We start from the raw sequence: 20,147 nt of genomic DNA, 5'->3' as shown, positions 1-20,147 counted from the left end.
AAAAATCCATCATCACCTAAGGTAACCTGCTTGGCACCTCCGTGCTGCACGATGTCTCTAAGGACACACAAATAGGGATCATCATACTGCCGATCTCCGATACGCTCCAATAATGAAGAACGAGCGACTATGCAAGCTAACACACGGCTGGGCTTAGAAACATCCAACCTCACAAACTGATTGGCCAAAGCCTTAACATCCAAAGCAAGCGGTCTCTCACTGACCGGAATATAAGCGAGACTGCCCATACTGGCTGACTTCCTACTCAAAGCATCGGCCACCATGTTGGCCTTTCCCAGATGATATAAGATGGTGATATCATAGTCTTTCAACAACTTCAACCACCTCCTCTGCCTCAAATTCAACTCCTTTTGCTTGAACAAATATTGAAGGCTCTTGTGATCCGTGAACACCTCACATGCCACGCCATACAGATAATGCCTCCAAATCTTCAACGCGTGGACAATGGCTGCTAACTCCAAATCATGAACTGGGCACCCCTTCTGGGTCAACCTGGTCATCGAGGTTGCGATAGATGAAATCCCCTCCACGAACTGACGATAGTAGCCTGCCAATCCCAAGAAGCTACGGTATTCTGTAGCTGATGCTGGTCTAGGCCAGTTCTTGACTGCCTCAGTCTTCTTCAGATCAACCTGAATACCCTCTGCTGACACAACATGACCCAGGAATGCAACTGAACTCAACCAGAACTCACATTTCGAAAACTTAGCATACAACTAACTATCCCTCAAAGTCTGAAGAACCACTCTAAGATGCTGCTCGTGCTCCTCCCGGCTACAGGAATAGATCAAAATATCATCAATGAAGACTATCACGAATGAATCCAAGTAAGGCCTGAACACTCGGTTCATCAAATCCATGAAGGCTGCTGGGGCATTTGTCAACCCGAACGACATAACCAAGAACTCATAATGCCCGTACCGAGTGCGAAAAGCTATCTTAGGGACATCGGATGCCCTAATCCTCAACTGATGGTAGCCAGATCTCAAGTCAATCTTTGAAAATACCTTGGCACCCTAAAGCTAATCAAACAAATCATCAATCCTCGGTAGCAGATACTTATTCTTGATTGTAACCTTGTTCAATTGCCGGTAATCTATACACATTCGCATCGATCCATCCTTTTTCTTAACAAACAACACCAGCGCACCCCAAGGCAAAACACTGGGTCTAATGAAACCCTTCTCAAGCAAGTCTTGCAACTGCTCCTTTAACTCTTTCAACTCAGGCGGGGCCATACGATACGGCAAAATAGAAATGGGCTGAGTGCCCGGTGCCAAATCAATGCAAAAATCAATATCCCTGTCTGGTGGCATACCCGGCAGGTCTGAAGGGAATACCTCAGGAAACACACGAACAACGGGCACAGAATCAATAGAAGGAACCTCAACACTAGAATCACGAACATATGCCAAATAGGCCAAACACCCCTTCTCGACCATACGCCGAGCCTTCACATAAGAGACAACACTACGGGTAGAATGACTAGGAGCCCCTCTCCATTCTAAACGAGGTAAACCCGACAAGGCTAAGGTCACAGTCTTGGCATGACAGTCCAAGATAGCGTGGTGAGGTGATAACCAATCCTTCCCCAATACGACATCAAAATCAACTATGTCCAGAAGCAACAAATCTACACGAGTCTCAAGACCCCCAATCATAACTATACACGAACGATGGACACGATCTACCACAACAAAATCACCCACCGATGTAGACACATATACAGGAGCACCCAAGGAACCATGACCAGATGCGGCGCCAAAATAAACCGAAGCTTCTCTGCTACAACCCAGGACAATACCTGCACCTTCACCTCTAATACCTCTACCTCCACCTCTAGCATCTCTACCTCCACCTCTAGCTAACTGAGCGGGCCGGACGAGTCCCTCAATGAACCTCCTCACTCTCTCTCTTAGTGGGAAGTATGATAAGAGCATGACGAGCCAAGTCGATGATTCTGATCTCGTACTGAGTAACAGTCATAGAACCCTGTTGGAGACTCTCGAACTACGTCCAATAGGCCTCTCTCTGAGTGATGGGGAGAAACTCCTCCAGAAATAGCTGAGCAAACTGCTCCCAAGTCAAAGATGGCTATCCGACTGGCCTAGCCAAACAGTAATCTCTCCACCAAGTCTTGGCGGATCCAGACAAGCGAAAAGTAGCAAAATCGACCCTATTGGTCTCAACTATCCCCATGTTCCTGAGAACCTCATGACAGCTGCCTAGAAAATCTTGGGGATCCTCAGAAGATGCACCGCTGAAAGTAGTAGTCAAGAGCTTGGTGAAACCTATCCAACCTCCACAAAGCCTCCGAAGACGTAGCTGATCTATCACCGGTCTGTGCTGCTGTTTGGCTGAAGAAGCGGTACGTGACCTCGCCATTCGCGAAAGGACAAGAGTAGGGGTTTCAATTTAGCACTGAGAGAACAAAATCGCACGACAGGAAAGAATAGATGTGAAGTCTTTTTCCTAACTCTGTAGCCTCTGGGGGATAAATACAGACGTCTCCGTACCGATCCCTCAAACTCTAGTAAGCTTGTTTGTGAACTGTGAGACCCATGTAACCTAGAGCTCTGATACCAACTTGTCACGACCCGTATTTTCCACCCTTGGGAGTCGTGATGGCACCTACTAATGTGAGCTAGGCAAGCCAATTATTGAACAGATTACCTTTATCCATTTTTATACTTTTTTTAGCATTCATAATACAATAACGTGTAAACAGCGGAAAATTTAGAATAAGTGGAAAAAAGCAATAAAATATCTGAACATGAACCTAATACAACTGTTTAGGCCTCGACTACCCAGAACTGGTGTCACAGTTTCACAGACGGTCTAAGAATACTACAAATAAAGGGTCTGAAAGAAATAAATACAACACTGTCTCTAGAAATGCATGAAAGAAACAGAAATAATAAATAGAAGGAGACGCCAAGGCCTGCGAACGCCTGTAGGACTCGCTCGGGTCACCTGATGATCAAGAATCAGCAATCTCACTGCGGTTCGAAGTCCACAACACTGGGATCTGCACAAAAGAGTGCAGAGTGTAGCATCAGCACAACCGACCCTATGTGCTGGTAAATGTCTAGCCTAACCTCGGCGAAGTAGTGACGAGGCTAGGACAAGACTACCAAATAAACCTGTGCAGTTATATAATATACAGCGAAAAGTAAAACAGAATAAACAAATAAGGATGGGAGGGGGAAATATGCTGGGGGGGTATACCAGTGTTTACAATAAATCCAGAGTAACAGTCTAAGGGCAGCTTAGAATTCACAGCAAAACAAAAGAATCTAATATCCAAACTAAACACGCTTGTATCAGTAATTGTTGCGGCGCGCAACCCGATCCTAATATATATAACAACACTGTTGCGGCGTGCAACCCGATCCATATCATTTATCGTTGTTGCGGCGTGCAACCCGGTCCACATATAATATTGTTGCGGCGTGCAACCCGATCCACATATAATACTGTTGCGACGTGCAACCCGATCCACATATAATATTGTTGCGGCGTGCAACCCGATCCACATATAATATTGTTGCGGCGTGCATCCCGATCCACATATAATATTGTTGCGGCGTGCAACCCGATCCACATATAATATTGTTGCGGCGTGCAACCCGATCCACTTATAATATTCACAATCATAACGAGAGTCCCGACAAGGGATCAATAAGGTCTACACTATCCCGGCAAGGGATTCGACAGCATAAGTAATTACGTCCCGGCGAGGGAGAAACAACTATAACCAAACTTGTTCGAACATCTAACTACCTCAGCTATAACCAAACTTGTTCCAACATCTAACTACCTCAGCTATAACTAAACTTGTTACAACATCTAACTACCTCAGCTATAATCAAACTTGTTTCCCGAGAATAACCATAATCCTTACCCAACACAAAGAATCATCAACCTAAGAATCCATAATATCAATTAAGAACGCAATGCAAGGGAACCACAACACAACAATAGCCCGGCAAGGGGGTAACATAATGATCTCTCCCCTTTCTCACTTTTACTTCACAATTCACTTCACAACTCGAGCCAATGCTCTAGAGGTTCAATTATCACTTATACTTTCACAATTTGTTATACAACTTGAGCCAACGCTCCTCAATGTTCATAGGTCACAGTTCTTTCCACAAACTTTACATAACAATAGAAACCTTCACCAAGGCATGAATAATACAACGAAATCATGGAAATCACAATATAAGACTCACGGTCATGCTCGACACCAACGTATAGATACTCGTTACCATGACTATACGTCCTACTCAACAAGAAGCAAATAGCAAATAGGACATAACTCCTAATCCCTCAAGCTAAGGTTAGACCAAACACTTACCTCGAACTTCCACGGCCAACTTAAGCCTCAAACACCGCCTTTCCTTTCGAACTCGGCTCCAAATCAATTGTATCTATACATAATCGACTTCATAACAACAATAATCGCTAAACAATCCAATTCCAATGCTTAATTATGGCTTTCCAACCATTCTTCCCAAAAAGTCAAAAAATTAACCCCGGGCCCGCTTGGTCAAAACACGAGGTTCGGACCAACACCCGATCACCCATTCACCCACGAGCCCGAATATATAATTGGTTCCAAAATTCGACCCCAAAACGAGGTCTAAATTACAAATAATCAAAAAGCCCTAACTCTACCCAAATCCCTAATTTTCTACCCTTAAGAACATGATTTAAGCGTAGAAATCTAATGGGTGTTAATGGAAATTGAAGAAAATGAGTCTAAGATTACATACCTATGAATTGGTGGTGAAATCCCCTTTCAAAAATCGCCCAATTTGGAGTTTAGATGAAGAAGTTATGAGTTTTGGTGAAAATCCCGTAATGGCTACTGTTCTGGTCTTTTAAAATAACTGGGCGAAATTGGTCATCGCGTTCGCGATAAGCTTATCGAGTTCGCGATGAGTTAGGTCTGACAGACCTTCGCGTTCGCGGAAGAAGGCTCATGTTCGCGGAGCTTTGGCTCCTCAAGCCTACGCGTTCGCGGGCCAGTGGCCGCGTTCGCGAAGCACAATATGGTGACCCCTCCCCAAGCCTTTACCTTACGCATACGCGAGTGCATGGACGCGTTTGCGTAGGGTCTCCCCCCCTCAGCCTCGCGTTCGCGTTCACAAAGAAGAAATCTGGCACCTGGGAGATTTGCCTTACGCGTTCGCGAGAGGGACCACGCAAACGCAAAGAGTAAAATCCCTGGGCACTGAACAGCAAAAACCTGCAACTTTTTGAGTTTCAAAAACCTTCCGAAACACACCCGAGACCTCGGGGCTCAAAAACGAACATACGTGCTAACTCAATAACATCATACGAACTTATCCGTGCGATTAAATCGCCAAAATAACCTCAACAACAACGAATTAAACCTTAAAATCAATGAAATATTTCAAAACTTCTTAAAATATCAAATTTTGCAATTTAGGTCCGAATCACGTCAAACGGATTCCCTTTCTTACCAAACTTCACAGGATTATCTTAAACCACATATAAGACCTGTACCGGGCGCCGGAACCAAAATACGGGCCCGATACCAACATGTTTTGATCAAAATTCATTTCCAAATCCTTTAGAGCCTGTTTGGAAAGCCACCTTGGAATTGGATTTGGGTGAATTGGGTGTAATTAAACAGTTTGGCATGTTTGTTTGGCCAAGTAATTACTTGGTCAGCATGGAATTGGGGGTAATTGAAGGGATGTAATTACACTCTCCAATTCTCAAGGGGGAGGTGAGAATTGGTGGTAATTACACTGTGTAATTACAAGGTTGCCTTTTAGTTTCTTTCCTTTTTGTTTTTATTTTAATTTATTTTCTTTATAACTTTTTATTTTTATTATTTTAATTTTTTAATTTAATGTTTACTTTTTAAATTCTTTTGAAATTTTAAAATATATTTTCTTTGTACAATATTTATCTTTTATTTCTCTATCTTTACTTCTTGTGATTCCATGTAATTTCTTATATTTTATTTTTTATTTATTTTATTATTCTATTTTTTGAAACTACACCTCCTAATATTAGATGAGTCATTAATAAACTTGACATATAATGAGTGAGGCAATTATAGTGGAACTTCGTTGTTAAATGTGTTTATAAACTTATCATGTTTCCTATCTTAAGTTGCAGTGGTACTTACTATTATTATGTTGGAATTTGACATAAGTTAAACTATTTTATTTTTTTGAATTTTGGAAATTGTGTTATATTCATGGTTCCAATTTACTTGTTTTGTAGTATTGACTCACATTGCATGTTGTTCATTTTTTAGTTAGAATTGGTAAATTAGTTTTGTCAAACATTTGAATAATGTGATGACACTATATTTATAAATATTAATTTATTTTATCAAATATGAATTCCATGATGTTCTTACAAAACGTATATTTTTTTTAGTTTTCGTAAGTATCTAAACTAAATATTATCAATTTAAATATATATATATATATATATATATATACAAATTATTTTAAAATTTTAGTTATAAATATATGATTATTAATTAAGGTATATTCACGAAAAAATATACATCTTAAATATCAAATATATTATCATTTATACTTACAAAATCTTATAGGTATATATTTATTATATTAATTTTTAGTTTTGATAATTATTTAATTTAAAATTTAATCTAACTGCGTAATTACACTTGTGCAACCAAACAGTAAACTTGTAATTACACTGTAATTACACTATGACAAACAAACGGGCTATCGTAATTACACAACTGTGTAATTACTAGGCTGCGTAATTACTACCCTGGTAGTTACACTAATTCCAATTACAAGGTGGCTTTCCAAACAGACTCTTAAACAATTTCAGAAAACAATTTCCTTTAAAAATTTATTTCTCGGGCTTGGGACCTCGAAATTCGTCGGGGCATACGCCCAAGTCCCATATTTTCCTACGGACCCTCCGGGACCGTCACATCACGGGTCCGGGTCCATTTACCCAAAACGTTGATCGAAGTCAAGTTAATTTATTTTATAGTCAAAATTTATCATTTTCACAGATTTTCTCATTTAAGCCTTCCGGCTACGCGCCCGGACTGCGCACGTAAATCGAGGCGATGCTAAAAGAGGTTTTTAAGGCCTCAGAACACAGAATTTCAATTTAACAGCCTACTTATGAGGCTGGTACTTCTGACGCCCTTATAGTATATGGCTACTGTACTATCTCTCTTGTACCCTTGATATTTAAGAGTAATCCTGCATTGTTCTCAATCATGAGGTCTATAATTTTCTAGGCCCAACAATCAGACTCCTAATTTACTTAGGTGGTGTAACTCTTTAGTTTCCTCTTCCCTCCGATCAACCTTTATGTAGGCTTAAGCTATCTTCCGATCTGCAGCTCGTGGCGTTAGTTATTACTTTAGCCCTCATGGACACTATGGAATATCCATGATACAATCTTCTAATAATTCAATCCTTTGTTTATGACCTGGGCTCAATTCTTTCTTTTAACCTATACCGGAATCTTCTACGGCTGTATGATTGTCAACATATACGCCGCATGGATAACACTCCGAAATCTTAGGTACATTCATTATGTAATTATATCTGGATCATTGATCGGATAATTCCTTTTGTTCCCTTTCAACTTTCTTTAAATGCAGGCAATTGCTTCTCCTGGTCGTTCTGCCACTCGTTGCATGAATACTTGGCTTATTTTAGTGCCCACGCATATTGGAATTCCATACAACCCATATGATCTTGAATATCACCTTTTGATCTTGATATATATTTTAATTTTCTTCTTCCCGTTTATTAGCCACGATAGGTGCCACTTTCTGATGGAGTGCATACAATGTTGTTGTGAGACTGTTGTTACATGACCATTTCCTCTTTAGGTCACTGTGCTTAGGTTGAAGCCTTCTTCCTTATTTTCTCCGCTAGTCTTTCATTTTAGTACTTAAGGAAGACCCTCTGACTCTTGTAAAGCTGGGAACTTATTACATCATGTACCCAATAAAATTTTTGATGTTCGTACTCACCTATAATTAATCTTAGTTACTTACCTCCATGCTCATGTGCTCGTATAGTTGCTTCTGAACTGAAGTTTTAACTGTCTTCCCAATGAGACTCTCTTGTATTTCCATAACACTCAGACGATATCTTTAACTACCCCAACTCCTATCTGAATATTTCTCAAGGTTATGATGTAATATCTGCGAGACTGAATTTCCCATGTTGGGGTTCATTCTATTTATCTTGCACGATCTTTTGATTTTTCTGTATCCTCTTGTCTAGCCATAACTATGCTCTTCTTGAATCAAATACTAACTACTCGTTGGCCCATTCTGATATCTATATTCCGCGTATTCTGTCTTGGGTTATTTCTTTGTCTTAACTTACCTCTCGCACTAGCTCCTTATGTCTCAATAACATCTCGGACAGGAACCCTTACTTCCTCTCCTTGACGTCGTGTTTGCATAATGTTCTGGAATAGTAGCATATCAGTAGGATTTCAGTAAGTGCAATCTTATCCCTTTCATTTTTTATTGCATTCTTCCTTTACCACTCCATAGTTACTAAAACCTCTAAATTCTGACCTCCATATCCCCCCTTTAGGGGAGTACTAAGAGTTAGAGCTACGACGACCTACCTATAGATGTTTTACCTCTTCATCTTTGGCATCCTTTCACATCATTGATGATCCTTACTCGCCTTTCGGTAATCCTTCTGTACCAAGGATAACAAAATTCCTTACTCACGATGGTGACACTTAGTGTAACTGGCACATATAGTCTCTTAAGCTTAACTTTGCTCACACTGCTTGCTTTAGGGAAGCGTCTTCCTGAATGACCATTCTCTGAATTTCTCATGATGCCGACTATTATCAAATCATTTAGTCTCTAATTTATGTTTAGTTTATCTTGTTCACCAGCTCATACTGATTTGTATTACTTTGGGGTCTAACTTTTCCTTTTGGTAATTATGTTAGAGTCACAGACTTGTTTCTCGAAATGAGGATATGACTTTATGGCGCATACTCTTTTGTTGTCTCAAGGCCTGTCACCTCTCGTCTTTTCCTTCACTTGACTATAGACTCTGTAATACTGCCAATTTTTTTATCTACTGTTGTCATCCATGTATCATATCTTACTTATAATGCTTCATTTAACTCTCTTATTATTTCCCTGCTAACATTTCTGTCTATCACTTTACTCTGAACATTTCAACAAGACATTATTTTGCTTTTAGCTCCCCTTGCTTCATTCATCGGCTCTTCAGGTTGCTCAACGTCCTCGTTCTACTAGGGACGAGAGCCACACTAAGGTAATATTTATCCCTTCCAGGCTTTCAATGCCTATCTTTGTAGTGCTCATATCTAGCTGTACTATTTTAGAGTGCAACATCTTCGTATCTCACGAGGAGATGTATTAGCACATTTGCAATATTCTTCAGAAATGTCAACTGACGCAACCAATCCATCCATCATTTTGGGTTACTCTAACCCCAGCCGGATCCTGATATCCCGTCCTCCTCTTATACTACTTTTATTAACCCCCATAGTGTTAGATCAAATTTTAATGATGAAAATAATATATTTGCTCCTTGTATAGGAACTCTTGTGTAACTGTCAAGATTGGCGGAATCAATCAGAAGCCATCAAGGAAAGAAGGCGCGATTAAAGGAAGAAGCAATCAATCATGCAGATTTGACGGGATCAATCAAGGCTTAACTGAAGGAAACAAATAAATCAAGATCTTGCTGAATATTCAATCAAGTATCTAATTATGGAGAATCAAGATTTTGGTACGTTGCAGAACATCCTTATTCTTGAAAAGAATCAATCTCTTTCCAAGGATCAAATATCTTGGGTTGGCAAATCCTTCCAGAATTTGAGCCTCTCTCAAAGTATTTAAACATGTAATCACCCTTAGCAAAATATACTTTGATCGAACCAAATACCCTCTCTTTGTTCTACTGCAAACAAACATTGTAGCTCTCTAAGATCTGTTGTGTAACAAGTTAGAGAAAAAAGAGAGAACAACACTGGTGAGGCATTGTATCAAAAGAGACGAGTGATATAGAAACTGAGCAATTACATCATTCTCTTTGTACTCGAAGAAACTCATTCACTAAAGAGAACTCCCTCGCAACCCAAGGGGACTGGACTAGGATTCACATTGAATTCGAACCAGTATAAAACTTTTGGTCTCTTTAATTCCTGTATTTAATTTCAGCATCTTATATTCTGTTGTTACTACTGCTAGTCTATTACATCTAGTCGACTAATTGAAAAACTAGTCAACTAACAGCGATTAACCCCCCTCTTGTACTTTCAATTGGTATTAGAGCGAGGCTCACATTTTTTTCTTTTGCTTAACAGCTTGTGAGAAAAGATCATGGCAAATCAAGTTATTATAGGAGCTCTCTTCCAAGAAGGAACTTCACAAGTTAGGCCACCATACTTCAATGGACAACATTTCTCCCACAGGAAAGTGCGTATGGAGATATATGCCAAGGCTTATGACGTTTAAGTTTGGAGAGTCATCAAAAGGGGAATTATTCCCTGCCAGATGCCTCTCAACCACTTGCTGATCCTGAAGATATAGATTCATATACAAAAGAGCATATGGAAGTGGTACAAGTTAACAACAAAGCAAGAAACCTGCTTTATAATTCCATAAGTGGTGAGGAGTATGAGAAAATCTCTACCTGTGACACAGCCAAAGAAATGTGGGATAAGCTTGAAGTTACATACGAATGAACCAGCAAGGTTAAAGAAACACATATCAACATGTTGGTTCATGACTACGAACTCTTTTCAATGAAAGAAGAAGAGTCTATTGAAGAGATGTTTGCTAGATTTAACAAAATAATTAGCGATCTAAAAGCCTTCGGCAAACCATATATGAGTAGTGATCAAGTTAGAAAAATTCTCAGAAGCCTACCAACTACGTGGCTGACCAAAGTAGTCACACTTGAATCTCAAGACCTAAACAAGCTATCCTATGATGAACTACGGGGAGAACTCATAGCTTTTGAAAAGACACATCTCAAGAAGAAAAAAAGAAAACAGTCGCATTCAAGGCCTCAAATGAAGTAGCTGAAAATGACATCAATGATGATCCTGAAGCCCTTCAAGAACAAATTGCTATGCTGTCAAGAAACATGGATGGTTTAATGAGAAGATTCAGGAGTACGAGAAGAGGAAGAATTCCACCTAGGCGATCCAGGCAATACAAAGAACAAGACAAGAATGATGGAAAATGCTATGAGTGTGGAAGATTTGGACACATGCAAGCTGAGTGTCCATATCTAAAAAAAAAAATTCCAGAGGCTTTAACAAGAACAAATCCTTTGGAAGTTGGAGCGATGAAGACAGTTCAGAACACGAAGAGATAGCAAATCTTTGCTTCATGACGATTCTGGAAAACGAGATGAACAAATCTTCAGGATGCTGGACGGACGAAGACATTTCAGATGACGAATGCAAAGATAACAATGAGAACTGTTTCATGGCACGAGGTGAAACAAGCGAGGTAAGAACTTATAACTGTGAAAGATGCAATGAATTGTAGGATATTCTTGATTTAACTTTGAAAGAGTCTCAAGAAATGATGAATGAACTCAAGAGACTAAATAAAGAGGTAAAAGACTGGAAGCTCAAACATGAAGTATGTGAAATTGAAAAGGAAGTACTTCAAGAAGAGCTTGAGGAATTGCAAATGCAACTCAATGGCATGCGCAAATCCACCAGTCATAGTTCTGTCAGGTCAAACCAGGAGACTTACAAGTCAACTGGAAAAGAACCAGTTAGAACAAGATCCACTAGTACTAACACTAATGAAAGACCTAAAAATGGGTCAGGAGTTACATGTCACTATTGTAACAAAAGTTGACATAAATATTCTTTTTGTCACTTTCGTAAAGCAAATATTTCAGGATGGGTTTGGAAACCAAAAAATAATTTTGAACCTAGTAATACTAACCCCCCAAGACCCAAGCAAGCTTGGGTACCTAAAAGAAAGTAATCACTATGTTTTGCAGGAACACCACAGAGTAAGCTGCAAAGAAAAATGGTACCTAGACAGTGCATGTTCCAATCACATGACAGGTGATAAAAACCTGTTCAAAGAAGTTACAAAAATTGACGGAGGAAGTGTTAAGTTTGGGGATGACTCAAAAGGAAAGATAATTGGTACTGGAACAATTCCCTTCAACAACAACTGTGATATCACTGAAGTGTATCTTTTTGATGGACTCAAGTACAATCTTCTGAGCATAAGTTAACTATGCGACTCAGCATATGAGGTAAATTTTAAGAAAACAGGCTGTGCTATTGAAGATGAGACAGGTAAAATAGTCGTCCCAGGTAAAAGGTGTGGAAATGTATATATTCTTGATGATTTTGAAAAGATAGATGGTCACATTTGCTTAACATCCATGTCTAATGATTCATGGTTATGGCATAGGAAACTTAGTCATGCAAGCATGCATTTGATAGAAAAATTGTCCAAGCATGAGTTAGTTATTGGTCTACCCAAACTGAATTTTTCTAGAACACATATCTGTGATGCCTGTCAAATAAGAAAACAAACCAGAAACTCTTTCAAAAATAAAGATATTGTATCTACTTCTAAACCTTTGCAATTGCTTCATATGGACTTATTTGGGCCTACTAGAACTGCTAGTATAGGAGGAAAAAGATATGCTTTTGTTATTGTTGATGATTATTCACGTATCACTTGGGTTATTTTCTTATCTCATAAAGATGAAGCATTGAAAATTTTGAGATCTTCTGCAAAAAGGATGAAAGAGAAAAGGGATATTTGATTACAACAATCTAGAGTGATCATGGAGGAGAATTTAAAAGCAGAGCATTTGAAGACTTCTGTAATGATCAGGGATATACTCATAACTTCTCTGCACCACGATCACCTCAGCAAAAAGGAGTTGTTGAAAGGAAAAACAGAACCCTCCAAGACTTGGCAAGAACCATACTACTTGATCATGTACTGCCGAATCATTTCTAGGCAGAAGGCGTAAGTACAACATGTCACATTCTTTATCGATGTCTCATAAGGTCCATTTTGAAAAAGACTCCTTATGAATTATGGAAAGGTAAATGTCCTAATATTAGTTACTTTCATCCCTTCGAAAGTAAGTGTTTTATTCACAATAACGGTAAGGACATTCTTGGAAAATTTGATCCAAGAAGTGATGAAGGTATTTTTCTAGGCTACTCATTAAATAGTAGATCTTTTAGAGTCTATAATAAACGCACATTATGTGTAGAAGAATCTATACATGTTATATTCGATGAAAATAACCCCTCGGTCGAGAAAGGAATTACTGTAGGTGATGAAGATCAAGCTCAAGAAATTCAGGAGACAAGCAAATCTCAAGAGTCAACTAATAAACCTGATGCTACGATAGCGTCAACTAATGAAGTCAGCAGTAATATAGCAGATCATCCGAAGGAGTCGACCACTAATGATGTTTGTCCAAATGAATGGAGAAGTGAACCTGAGTATCCTCAAAAATTCATCATAGGGGATCCAAATGAAGGAATGAAAACCAGGGGAGCTCTCAAAAAGAAAGAAAACATAGCATTAATCTCTCAGATTGAACCAAAGAAGATAGAGGAAGCTCTAAAAGACTCAAGTTGCGTACAAGCAATGCAGGAAGAGTTAGATCAATTTGGCAAAAAATCAAGTGTGGAATCTGATACCCAAACCTTAAAATATTTCTGTAATTGGAACAAAGTGGGTCTTCAAAAATAAATTGAATGAGGATGGAAAAGTGGTAAGAAACAAAGCCAGATTAGTTGCTCAAGGTTATTCACAACAGGAAGGAGTTGACTATGACGAGACGTTCGCTCCAGTAGCTCATCTGGAGTCTATACGAGTTCTTCTGGCATATGCATCATTTAAGGGTTTCCGGCTGTTTCAAATGAACGTCAAAAGTGCTTGCTTGAATGGATTTATTGAAGAAGAAGTATACGTGAAACAACCTCCTGGATTTGTGCACTCAAAATTTCCCTACCATGTTTATAAGCTCACCAAAGCATTATATGGACTAAAACAAGCTCCACGAGCATAGTATGATAGACTTAGTTCATTTCTTATTGATCATGGCTTTACAAGAGGTAAAGTAGACACTACTCTGTTTATTAAAAGATCATCAGAAGGTAATCTCATTATTCAGATTTATGCTGTTGATATTATATTTGGTAGTGCTAACCCTCTTATGTGCAAGGAATTTTCAAATCTTATGCAAAGTGAATTCGAAATGAGCATGATGGGAGAGCTAACATTCTTCCTAGGACTTCAAATCCAACAATCTGAAGAAGAAACGTTTATATGTCAAACCAAATACACAAAGGAACTGATTTGGAAATTTGGCATGAGCAATGCTTAACTCTTTTAAATTAGAGGGTTTTTCTGATGCCGATCTTGCAGGTGATAAGGAAGATAGAAAAAGAACAAGTGGTACGTGTCAATTACTGGGAAAGGCATTGATATCCTGGAACAGTAAAAAACAGGCATCAATTGCATTATCTACCACTGAAGCTGAATACATTGCTATTGGACAATGTTGTGCATATCTACTATGGATGTCCCATCAGCTTGGTGACCATGAACTTTCTTTTAAACCTATACAAATTTTCTGTGATAATTCAAGTGCTATTTGTCTCTCTAAAAATCCTGTTCATCATTCTTGGGCAAAAGCATATAGATATTAAGCATCATTTCATTAGAGACCATGTTCTTAAAGGAAATATAGAAATAACTTTTGTTGGAACAACTGATCAACTAGCGGATATTTTACCAAGCCTTTATTAGAAGAAAGATTTTATTCATTAAGAAAACTCCTTGGCATTATCTACATTAGTAGTTAAATATAGGACCTATGTGGTACTTTTTAACTCTGTATATAAAATAGTACATATATGTTTCTTTTATCTCATTAATTACGCCTCCGTTTTCTTTTCCCTCCTTTTTCTTTCTCTTTTCACATCAGCCACAGCGTTCCAAGAAGGAAAACCAATCATCGCGATTGCTCACTGACGCCTTTTCCTTTTCTGTACTCAACCGTTAGAAAACCCTTTTTATGTTGTCTTCTTGCATCAATCTCCATTGTCTTTATCGCCCTTATACCCCTCTCCGAAATCATGCTAAACCACCAATCTCCTACAATGGCGAAACAATCCAAAAATCCCTCTGCCTCCACTAGAAAGAGCACGTAAAGGGAAAACCCTCTTCTCAGCCCCCTGAACAGGTAGACCTAGGGTCCGATCACTCTGAGGGATTTGCCTCTTCTCAGACGGATTTTTCTGATCATTCTCAACCCTTAGGAGAAAAAGCCCTTGGTAAATGACCCATGGAAAAACCCCCTGTCTCCTCCACTCCAAAGAAATCAAAAATCGACCTTTCCAGTTCCCTTGAGTCAGAAATCAATTTCTGAGATTCTCGTAATAGGGACTTCTTTCTTTCCCTAAAAGACAAGCCTATTGATCATGGGAGGGTAGTCGACCTTGATGACATGGAAGCCCTAAATTGTAAGGTAAAGGAACTTTTCGTTTTTCAGGGGTGGTCCAAGTTCTTTTATGTTCCTCCGCCTAAAGTCTATGAACCCTTAGTGAGAATGGTCTATGCAAATCTTCGTTCTAGTAGGTCTGATAAGTTGGAGACCTTAGTACTAGGAAAGCGTATTGTTCTTGACTGTTTCGTGTTTGATTTGATTTTTCAGTGTAAGTGTTCTGGTTTTCCTGTGCTCTTTAAAAATTCCTGGCCCGATATTTTGAAATTTCCTTTGATCAAGCCAAAAAATGTATTGTTGAGTGTCCATCTGAGTCCCTTCCAAAACAGCTTGGCCCGAGTGATGTTAGTATTGAAACTCGCATTCTCGCCCACATTGTGGCAACCACTCTGCTTCTCGTACTAGTTCCTTTTCCACCTTCTCTCTACGAGACACTTTTCTGGTCTATTGCCTTGTGACCAAACTCAAAATCAAACTGTCCTCCTGGGTCATCAATTTCATGATTGAAAGTGTAGAAGATCCCACTAGTCTACCCTATGGAATGGCCATCACCCACATTCTTGAGGCTCACAATATTTCCATCTCTGCGTACTCCTTTACCACTGTTTCAAAATCATAAAACTCTAGAGCCTTTGCAAGTATAGGGTATGTGTGTCTGAAGGGCTCATGGGGTAAAGAAACAAGAATGTGATGCCAAGACTGCTCATGCAGACTCCAAGCCCAAACCTTCTGCTTCGCATCCTAGCCCCAGTGACTCTGACCTTGCTGAGAAAATTAGCTTCATTGGGAATCAGCTCTCTGCAATCAAGGATCTTCTCATTGCCACCCAGTTCACTGTTGGCACCATTCATGATATCTCCAAGTAAATAGGGTCTGATGTCTCCAAGATACGTGTTGCAGTTCTCAGAGTAAGGGAAAATGTTGTCAAAGCTTTCAAGGAGGTTCATGAGAGGCTTGATGGAATGAGTGTCTCAGCCAACGCCAACTTTGATCGCCTAAAGGAGGCCGTCTGCAACACTCTTACCTATTTTCTGCGTCGTTAGTGTGGAAGTTTAAGACAATTATTTTTTGCTGTGTTCTTTTTGGACTACGATGTCAGTCGGTGGATATTATTTTTTTTTGTTGTTTTTGTTATGTTCTAACTCTACCTGAACATTCTGCTATGGATTATGTTTATGCATGTAGTTTTGTTATTCCCTCTTTGTTGATGTCAAAAAGGGGGAGAAAGGATATATGTATTCTGTGCAGATGCAGGTTCTGCTACTATTGAGGGGGAGCAAGTTTTCCTGAAGAAGTCGACTACATGCGCCTCCAGCTAACTGCTCGTATTGAGGGGGAGCAAACTACATGGAAGTCAACTGATATTTATACATATATTATTTTGTCATCATCAAAAAGGGGAAGATTGTTAGATCAAATTTTAATGATGAAAATAATGTATTTGCTCCTTGTATAGGAACTCTTGGGCAGCTGTCAAGATTGGCGGAATCAATCAGAAGCCATCAAGGAAAGAAGGCGCGATTAAAGGAAGAAGCAATCAATCATGCAGATTTGACGGGATCAATCAAGGCTTAACTGAAGGAAACAAATAAATCAAGATCTCACTGAATATTCAATCAAGTATCTAATTATGGAGAATCAAGATTTCGGGCCGTTGCAGAACATCCTTATTCTTGGAAAAAATCAATCTCTTTCCAAGGATCAAATCTCTTGGGTTGGAAAATCCTTCCAGAATTTGAGCCTCTCTCAAAGTATTTAAACATGTAATCACCCTTGGAAAAATATGATTTGATCTAACCAAATACCCTCTCTTTGTTCTACTGCAAACAAACATTGTAGCTCTCTAAGATCTGTTGTGTAACAAGTTAGAGAAAAAAAGAGAGAACAACACTGGTGAGGCATTGTATCAAAAGAGACGAGTGATATAAGAACTGAGCAATCACATCATTCTCCTTGTACTCGAAGAAACTCATTCACTAAAGAGAACTCCCTTGCAACCCAAGGGGACTGGACTAGGATTCACATTGAAACCGAACCATTATAAAATTCTGGTGTCTTTAGTACTTTCATTTAATTTCAGCATCTTATATTCTGTTGTTACTACTGCTAGTCTATTACATCTAGTCGACTAATTGAAAAACTAGTCAACGAACAACGATTAAGTTTAAAAATAGACACTTCACCCCCCCCCCCCCCTTGTACTTTCACATGGGGCATAATCGGAATGGGTGTGACCAATTGTACATACCTCTATTACTATTGAAGGTAACTCAAAATGCTTATATCTCTCTGTCTGAGTTGAAAATACCGATAATCTTCATTAATTGGGTACCTCGTACCCTTTTTTACCTTGCTTCTTGTACTTGGTAAAACTTGTACCTTTTGATTCTCTCATTGCTTTTTACCACATGGGTGGATAGATATTCATGCCTTAGGACTTCTTATAAAGAAGCTTACACCTCTTAGTACACACATGATCTGCTAAAGACCTCACATTGACTCATCATAAGCATCATGCAGAATTGAGTTCCTCTAGCTCAGCTCTTCCAAAGCCACATGTAATCTTTTACCAATCGTCTTTCTGGATGTAGGCATCGTCGTATTATGAATAAAACAGAGTTTAGGAAATTGAGTTCTTACAATTGAGCTCTACCACACGATCTAGAGTGAGAAGAAATAATGACAGTCCTAAATTCCCTGTAGGCTCCTGCTTATAAGTGTGGTGCACGAAACACCTATAAACAAGACTATACCAGATACGTCTTGTATACTCCCTAGGACAGAACTACTCTGATACCACTTTTGTCACGACCCTGACCGATGAGCCACGAGGGGCACCCGGTACCTTACTCAACCGAGTACCAACATAACGTATATTTTCATATCATACTATCAGAGAAAACTGAACCGAAGAGGCTGCCGTGAAATAGGTAGAATACAACATGTAATACCAACTTATACATAAGACATATGGGCCTCTACGACCTAAATAACCACGCGTACACTGAACATAGGTTGACAAGGCCATACAATCTTTTACGTACATGACATCTGTCAACAAGCCTCTAAGAATACATATTTTTCATAAAGGTCCAGACAGAGCCCCGCCATACCAAACAATACACGTCTAAATCATACTAACTAAACAAGCAACTCCAAAGCAAATGGAGCTCACCAACATCTTCCGCTGACCTGATAGCCTACATAGAGGGATCTCGACCTGTCTATCGGGACCTGAGCCGATTCACTTGACAATCCCTCTAACATACGTCAATTGCAACAAAAACGTAACGGCGGATCGAAGTAGGGAAGAATCCTATGATATTCTTGAGAAAGATTGCACTGTGCTCCCTTAGAATCGCAAAATCCCGTTGCTATTATGATAAATAGTTTCGTATGAATTTTTGTTGAAGAACTCATGTTACTATTGTTGAAGATCCCATGGTTTACCTTTTTTGAAGCCTTTCTCCATCTCCCCTTAATTGATTGAAGACAGTTTAAGGATGATTAATATATTTCTCCATCCGTAAGTGTCTTACTCAAAGTATATCAAAGTCCTTTACATTTTGAGATTTGTGGCCCCATTTGCATAATGACTAAGCCACATATATTCTGTTGATTGTGACACCTATTATGCGATTTGAAGAGTCACCAATTTGGCCAAAACTTTCTTCCACATTGGTCGATTAAATTCTTATCCAAAGATCTTAGTCATTATCCACTGACAACCACTAATTATTAATTAACTAGGTAATGTCCCATTACCCAATAATTAACCAATTACCCACATAATTAAGAATTATCTCCACTTACTTAAAATACTACTCACTTTTAGCATACCTTATACACCTTACTATCATGATCATGGCGTCAAAAAATGAGTAACAGTCATAGTAAGGCAGTGACTATTGTTCATTAGGTTATTTTTGATGAGCCGGTAAATTTTTGGCAATCCGGGTCCGATCGCCCGGGCCCATGCAGAAGGCGTGGCCAATAACACACGAAAATGTGAGAATCAGGCGGAATTCGTGTTTTATGGCCCTAAAACACTAAAAAAATGAGGAGCGGTCATGGCGAGGAAGTGACTATTGTTCCTTTGGTCGTTTTTGATAGTCCGGCAATTAGGCAATCCGGGTCCGGTCGCCTGGGCCCATGCAGATGGCGTAGGCTATAACATACGCAAATTTGGGAATCAGACGGAATTTCAGTTTTATAGCCCTAAAACGCCAAAAAAACGAGCAACGATCATAGCGATCCGGGTCTAGTCGCCCGGGCCCATGCAGATGGCGTGGGTTATATCACACGAAAATCTGGAAATGAGGCGGAATTCCTATTTAATGGTCCTAAAACGCCAAAAAACGAGCAACGCTCATGGCAAGACGGTGACTAATGTTCCTTAGGTTGCTTTTTATGGGCTGACAAAATTTTAGGCGATCCGATCCGGTAACTCGGGCACATGCAGAAGGCATGGGTTATAACACACGAAATTTTGGGAATCGGGCGCAATTTCAGTTTTATGGCCTTAAAACGCCAAAAAGTGAGGAACGATCATGAGGAGACTATGTATATTGTTCCTTAGGTCGGTTTTGATGGGCCGGC

The sequence above is a fragment of the Nicotiana attenuata genome, unplaced genomic scaffold (genome assembly GCF_001879085.1).
Source record: "Nicotiana attenuata strain UT unplaced genomic scaffold, NIATTr2, whole genome shotgun sequence".
NCBI lineage: Eukaryota > Viridiplantae > Streptophyta > Magnoliopsida > Solanales > Solanaceae > Nicotiana > Nicotiana attenuata.
This window is presented reverse-complemented; position numbering follows the sequence as displayed.